Below are 6,555 nucleotides of genomic sequence, written 5' to 3'. Positions count from 1 at the left end.
CATTTAAATGAGAACCTCTGTGCTCTAGAGTGCACCCACGCGAAGAAAACCGCTTCTCAGCGCGACGCGGTTTACCCTCGCGACGGAGGACTTGTATCCCTCTGTTTAGGGGCTGGAATTGAAAAAAATATATTCTTGACACCACTTGCACTAAAAATGCCCCTTTAAATGGAGGAGTAAGGAGAAGGGAAGAATTTGGATTCAGCCTAGGTGTCTTGAAGTTCCCTTTAGGCCAGAGGTCTGCAACCTTTTACTCTTTAAGAGCCATTTGGGGCGATTTCTCACTCACCACAACCAAGTAGGAGCCACACATCCTTTGGAAAAATAAGACTTTGTATTCATGTTATTGATATTTTTATGAGAAATAGAAATACACAAGTATTTTTTGGCATAAATAAAACAAACTTTGAGAGAAAAAAATATTTTTTTTCCCAAATATTAAACAGTTTGTAACCCTTAACAGAGATTCAAAAGACTTCCTTTCAAAATAAAACACTTCCTGTGTCAAATAGGATCATTTCAATGGAGCAAATCTAGTGCTAGGTAGTATAAAACGCCAAAGCCAGAAGTTCATAATTTCTAAAATTAAAATAGGGCCAATTAACTGTATTTTTTTAACCATGAGCCACACTTAAAACACTGGAATTTGTCAAAATGTTTAGTTCTTGATTATCGAACCACAATGATTACTGTACTTTGGAGGCTTGAAAAATGTTATTTTACTTTTTTTTTTTTAAACTTTACAGTGACTTTTTCAAACTAAAAGCTTTGTATTTTTCTTTAACCAGAGAGCCACAATGGAGGGGTAGAAGAGCCAAACATGGATCTGGAGCTGCAGGTTGCAGATCCCTGCTTTAGGCTCTCGCAGCCACCTTGGACACCATGATAATGGAATTTAGCATTATTGTGCGTGTGGCTAGTGTATGAGGAAATATTTGTTAGTATAATGCAAGTTGCTTGAAGTGATAAGTATAGATGATGCTATTGTACTTTGGGTTTACACCAAACTCTAGTCATTAGCAAGGTGCTAGTATTGGCTCCTTTCCACTGTGCGTAAATGCTGGATTACTAATTGTCTGATTGACTAAACTCAGTGTGCAAACAAGGAGTCTGCAAGGTCTTATCATTTGAACACCCTTAAGGCGCTCCTTGACATGCCTGCATCTCACCTATTTCACTCTTAACCCATAAGAACCCATAGTGACATCAGTGTAACAGAAACATCTGAAATGGTTTCTGAGGTCAACTTGGTTTGTAGTATTTTCTACATAAAAATGGTTCTGGGTCTTTATAGGTTGAGGTGCGTACTCATCGGTTGCATTGATTCACGCTCAAGTGGCCACTTCAATGAAAAGTCTATGCAAACGCGTGTAGACCAGAATTTTCCATGTCTGGAATGCTCATGATTGCACTTTGCTACGCAAGATTTTAAGTCCAGTCGCGGGTTCTTGGATTTGTTAGTGACTAGTGGATAGCGTTGTTTTCATAGTTTTTGAGTCTTTGGTTTGGATTCCAACTCACGACCTTCCAGTCTCGGAGTGAACACAAGACACCGCCTTGAGTTTGCGCACTGAGCCTCTACCTATCTTAGGTGGTGTATGAGTGCTAGTAAATAGTAGAAAAACAATAGAAAAAGACCCCCCTTCCAGTCGATACCTACTTTACCGGTGCTGGTCCAGTGTGAACACCACGTCTAGGATGTCCGTCCATAAAACAGTGTGTAGCACATTCTTGAATGCGAGTATGCATCTTTACATACCCTTACGTGTGGTTTCAGTGTTTGCTACGATCCATCGCCCACAGCACGCCATTTGTGACTAAGGCAATCATCAATGAGTTTAAGATTACAAATGTATTTGTCAGCCTGAATGTCTTCTGTGTTCTCCACACATCAATTCTGCAAATTCAGTGACTGCTGTAAAAGTTTTCCAGACAGAAGAACAAACTTCTGCTTTTTTGATTTAAAAAGAAAAAAATCATCCAATCTGGCCACGGCATTATGGTGAGTACCTTTAAGAAGATTTAATCTGTTTTCAATTTTCTCACTGACTGTTATATCTGTATTTTATTCCACGCATGCTGGTCAGATATATCATCTCAGTCCCGCAGCTTTTAACAGAGCTGTGTGTTCTTGCTTCTGGCTAAAATGCTTGTGCATTTAGTTGAGTGAGGCTATAATGACACATGTGAAACTCCATTCCTAATTATGGCTTGCTTAAGTTAATGCTCTTAAAAGCCTCATAAATGCAAACCCATTTATTAGAGAAACCGAGACACAACACAATCATACATATACTTTGGTTAAACAAGGTGGCAATTTTTTAAATTTGAAATCTTTAATTAAACGACAGGAAACTTCAAAGTCATTCTTTTATTAAATTTTAATCCAAGTGCAAACGAATGCTTCAGAGTTCGTTTCCCGACTTCTGAAAAGACTTAATATCTCGGTGAAAGCCGTCTCTGCAGGATCTGTCGTCTCTGAACACTGTGATTTTCTGTGTGATTTGCTTGAAGACAATGGACAAACCAAGGGTGCAGACATGTCGGACTGCTTTTATCTTAAGTATGTTAGATGCATTATTCATTTTTAGCATTTCAGTACATTGAGTCATGTAGAAAAAAAAGTATTTCAATTTTTTACATCTAGCAGGAAAAAGACTATTCACCATAAGGGGAAATATTCAAGACAGTTACCACTCATCCAAGGACGTCCCAGCAAGTTCACTCCAAGGTCTGACTGTGTAGCGCTCAGAATAATTGCAAAAAAATCCCATGAGTTACACAGTAAAGTCTACAGGCTTCAACTAGCAAGTGAAATGTTCAAATGCATCCCCCTTTTTGCTGGACCCCCTTTCATTTATTCACTTTGAGGGTTTGGCCGAAGCCTTTCTTTGCTGTCATTGGGTGAAACTCAAGGCCTGCACAGGTCAGGGTGTCGCTCCAACAACCAAAAATCTGTAATCAAAAGAAAATGGTCCCAACTTGAATTATTTATTTATTTTATATTGTTGAAAACTACCACAAAACTTAGTTTTACAATAAAACCAGGATCTCCTTGCTGACACGTCCATTTAATTCATTACTAAAAAAAATATTTTTAGAACTGGTTTTAAAGTATTACCACAACAAACTATCCTCTCCCAAAAGTATTAGGTTATCAGAGCTGCACCAGAACAACTGAAAAGGATGTTTTCTATTAATTAACATTTGTAGCTCCATATATTTTATAAACAAAATATGAATTAGACTTGCCTTTGATGACAGCTACATAAAGTGTTGCAAAACACCCATTATAATGCTGACAAAGATGCTTATTACATGTGTTAAGATTGTGAACAGTTTATTAATATGGCCTCACTTTAAATGTTAATAATGCTTGTTAGGGTTGGTGTGTTAATACATGTCTTACTAACATCCTATTAACACATTACTAATGCTTTGGTAATGAGCTAATAAAGCTTGTTAAGGAATCATTATAAAGTGCTACTGGTGTATTTGTGTTCCTGATTTCTTGAATGTCACGTAAACAGAAAATCGTGGTAAGGAATTGGAAAAATCCGGTTTCCCTGAGAAGCTTTCTTCTAGGATAATCCACTTTCTCCAAAAGCAAGGACTTCTGTAATTCTGTGCTCAACTTAAAAAAAAAGAATAGCAGGACAAAAAAAAAAAGGTTTACATATGAGATAAAGAATGTTTGAATACCAGATTACTGCTGCACATATAAACCTATAAGCTGATGTCTTTGGTTTTCCTCAGAAAACAAGTTACTTAAACATTTCTGAATGGACTCAGAGTTGTTTAGAAACGTTCACAGTAAAAGTTTGGTTCCCCAAAATTATAGTAATAATAACAACATCTGGGACAGCCATCCATCCACTCATCCATCTTCTGAACCTGCTGTATCCCTTTTGGGGTACAGAAGTTTGGTGAAGGTGAGCTACACCCTGAACAGGTGAGCATGCACATATGTCTCAGATGGGACCATCCCGGTCCACATGTTTGAAGTCAGGGTTCCCACGGGTTCTTAACAAGCCTTAAAAGCATTGCATTTATGAATTTGGAGATATCACCTTAAAAAGCCATCAAAAGTATTTTATTTTAAAATCTAACCTTAAAAAATTGTGCTGTTTGAAACGTCTCCATCTTACATTTCTTGTCAAAAATGTGATTTTTGAACTGTGACTATTTTGATCACATAATGGAAATAAGCTGCAGGAGAACCAATCATTATGCACCAATACACTGAATGCAGACCACCGTTTTTTTTAAAAAAAGAAGCATGCTAAAGCATCACAACATGGACCACAAACAACAAAAAACTACAGTTTTGATCATAAAACGGGAATACTTCAAATTAATGAAATGGAAAGTTATTAATAAAACAGGAAATAAGTTGAGAAATCGTCTTAATTTTTTATACGTATGGCCTTAAAAATGTCTTAAAAACTTGTATGAACCCTGTGAGACATAAAAAACAACAACAAAATGGATGGTCAAAGCCCCGATACTCTCACCTACTTTCAGAAGAAGTTTAGCCAAAAATGATTTTCGTGGAAGACACGTGCTCACAGGCTTGCATTTGACGTGGAAAGTGATTCAAGTATATACAAAAAACATAGAAAATTGGGTGCAGAAATATGGCACCAGGTGCTCTGGACCGATGAGTCAAAGCTGGAACAGAAGGCGGTTTGCTTGCTGAAGGGGCGGCGAGCTGTACAACGAGTGGCTACAGGAAACAGTGAAGCACGGCGGAGGTTCCGTAAATGTTTAGGAATACATTTTTGCAAATGGAAATTTTGTCCGGATTAATATTGTTCTCAATGCAGAAAAAAAAAGGCAGATTTTTATTCATCAGGGAGGCGTGTAATTGGTTTTCAAATGTATTTTGCAGCAGGACGATAACCCCAAACATTCAACCAAAGTCTATTCTCAGCGTGGAGAAGAACAGGGAGATCGAGGAGTGATGGCATGACCCCCACAGAGCCCTGATCTCAACATCATGGAGATAAGTATTGCATGAAGAGACAGAAGGATGTGAGAAAACCCACACCCACGGAAGATCTGTGGCTACTTCTCCAAGATGTTCGGAACAACCCACCAACTGTCTGCCAGCAAACCTGCTGCACTGATGTTGTTTAGGGGTCAAAGAGTGGTCACACTTATGAGTTTGATTTAGAATTCTCATTTGTTTAGTTTCTTCATTTTGCTAATTGATGAAAATAATATAATTACAGTTTTTGAAAGTCTTGTTGTTTATTTCACACCTTCTGAAAACTTTTTGCACAGCACTGTATGCATACACACCTTCTTTGAGACATGGCCATGATTTTTTTTATTTTTATTTTTTCCAAATAATTCAGGTAAAAGGGCAACAAAAAGAAAAAACAATACAGTTTGTGTTTGGTAGAATATTTCTTTGTTGTTTAGTAGCAATTAATCTTTCACTGTCGGAAAGCCTGTTCATTACCCTTTGAAAGGGTGCCACATTTGTGAGTAACGTTTTGTTTGTGGAATTAACAGAAGAGCTCAGCATGTGGGATCCAGATTTATTTTTTTTAAATGGCCAAATAATAGTTCAAGTATATTCATAATCTCATTCAGCGTCATGCAGAAAACAACAAAAAGATTGTCAATATTTTACATTGTAAACAACAATTTTTTTTTGTATTGTGGAGTAAAACAGTCATACATAAGTCTCAATTGTCATTTTAAATGACCTGCATATTGAAAGTTGGTTTCATTTGGTCTATAGTTTACAGTGGGGGATGCAGCATGTGTGTCAGTTCCTAGAGTTGCCGTTTCAGCACCATGGACAGAGCTATTTCTGTAGCCGCTATCTGTCCTACAGGGTGAAATGTCCTGCCTGCTTCAATAGAAAAATGTTAGCAACCCAGCAGTGCTCCTAAAGAGGGCTGGGATTCAGTTAAAATGCTTAAGGACACACGAGCAAAGTAAATAATGTTGCTGTCAATGGGGCTTGACCTGAGGCCCTCCAACTGAAAGACTGGAAAGTCGTAATAGTGACTGTATTTGAGTATGTAGAGAAAAGTGGAGTGTAAAAGCCGGATACTTGTTGTGGAATACATTAAATCAACAGAGTTACTAGAACGTTTTTGATGTCTTTTTCCAAAACTCCCCAAGGACAGCACCTCACTGACCCGTAATAACATTTATATTTTTTATCTCCCGTGCTCCCTCTGTAATTACCCTTCCTCCTAAAGGCAAAGCCTCACTTTTTGGTGCGAAAGCTCTTTGCTCCTCCTGCCTTAATTCATTCACATGGACCCCAACACACAAGTCAGGATTCCTTTTAATATCTGGGATAATGCCAGCTTGTGTTTGTGTCGCTGCTGATAATATGCCATGAGTAGCTCGTCACCCCTGAACACCCCCTTTTCCGTTGCCTACTCCGAGGGGAAAAAGCTGTGCCAGCACATGCAAAGGATACCCATGGGCACCGGCGACGGGGCCTCGTTATACTTTAAAATGAGGGAAGAAAAGTCACACAACGTCTAACTGCGAGGAAACCTGGGAGTCATCCCCCGGAAAAAACGG

The 6,555-nt window shown here is 38.3% G+C and overlaps 1 long non-coding RNA gene across 1 annotated transcript in view; it reads left to right on the top strand.

Annotated features, from left to right (window-relative positions):
- LOC112153169 overlaps positions 1–6,105 on the top strand; it is a 138,889-nt gene extending 132,784 nt beyond the window's left edge. The window contains exon 4 of the long non-coding RNA XR_004948538.1: positions 4,892–6,105. This is a non-coding gene — a long non-coding RNA (uncharacterized LOC112153169). The remainder of the gene's footprint in view (positions 1–4,891) is intronic.
- Positions 6,106–6,555: the final 450 nt, after the last annotated feature.

Source organism: Oryzias melastigma, linkage group LG10 (genome assembly GCF_002922805.2).
Source record: "Oryzias melastigma strain HK-1 linkage group LG10, ASM292280v2, whole genome shotgun sequence".
Taxonomy (NCBI): Eukaryota; Metazoa; Chordata; class Actinopteri; order Beloniformes; family Adrianichthyidae; genus Oryzias; species Oryzias melastigma.
This window is presented reverse-complemented; position numbering and strand designations above follow the sequence as displayed.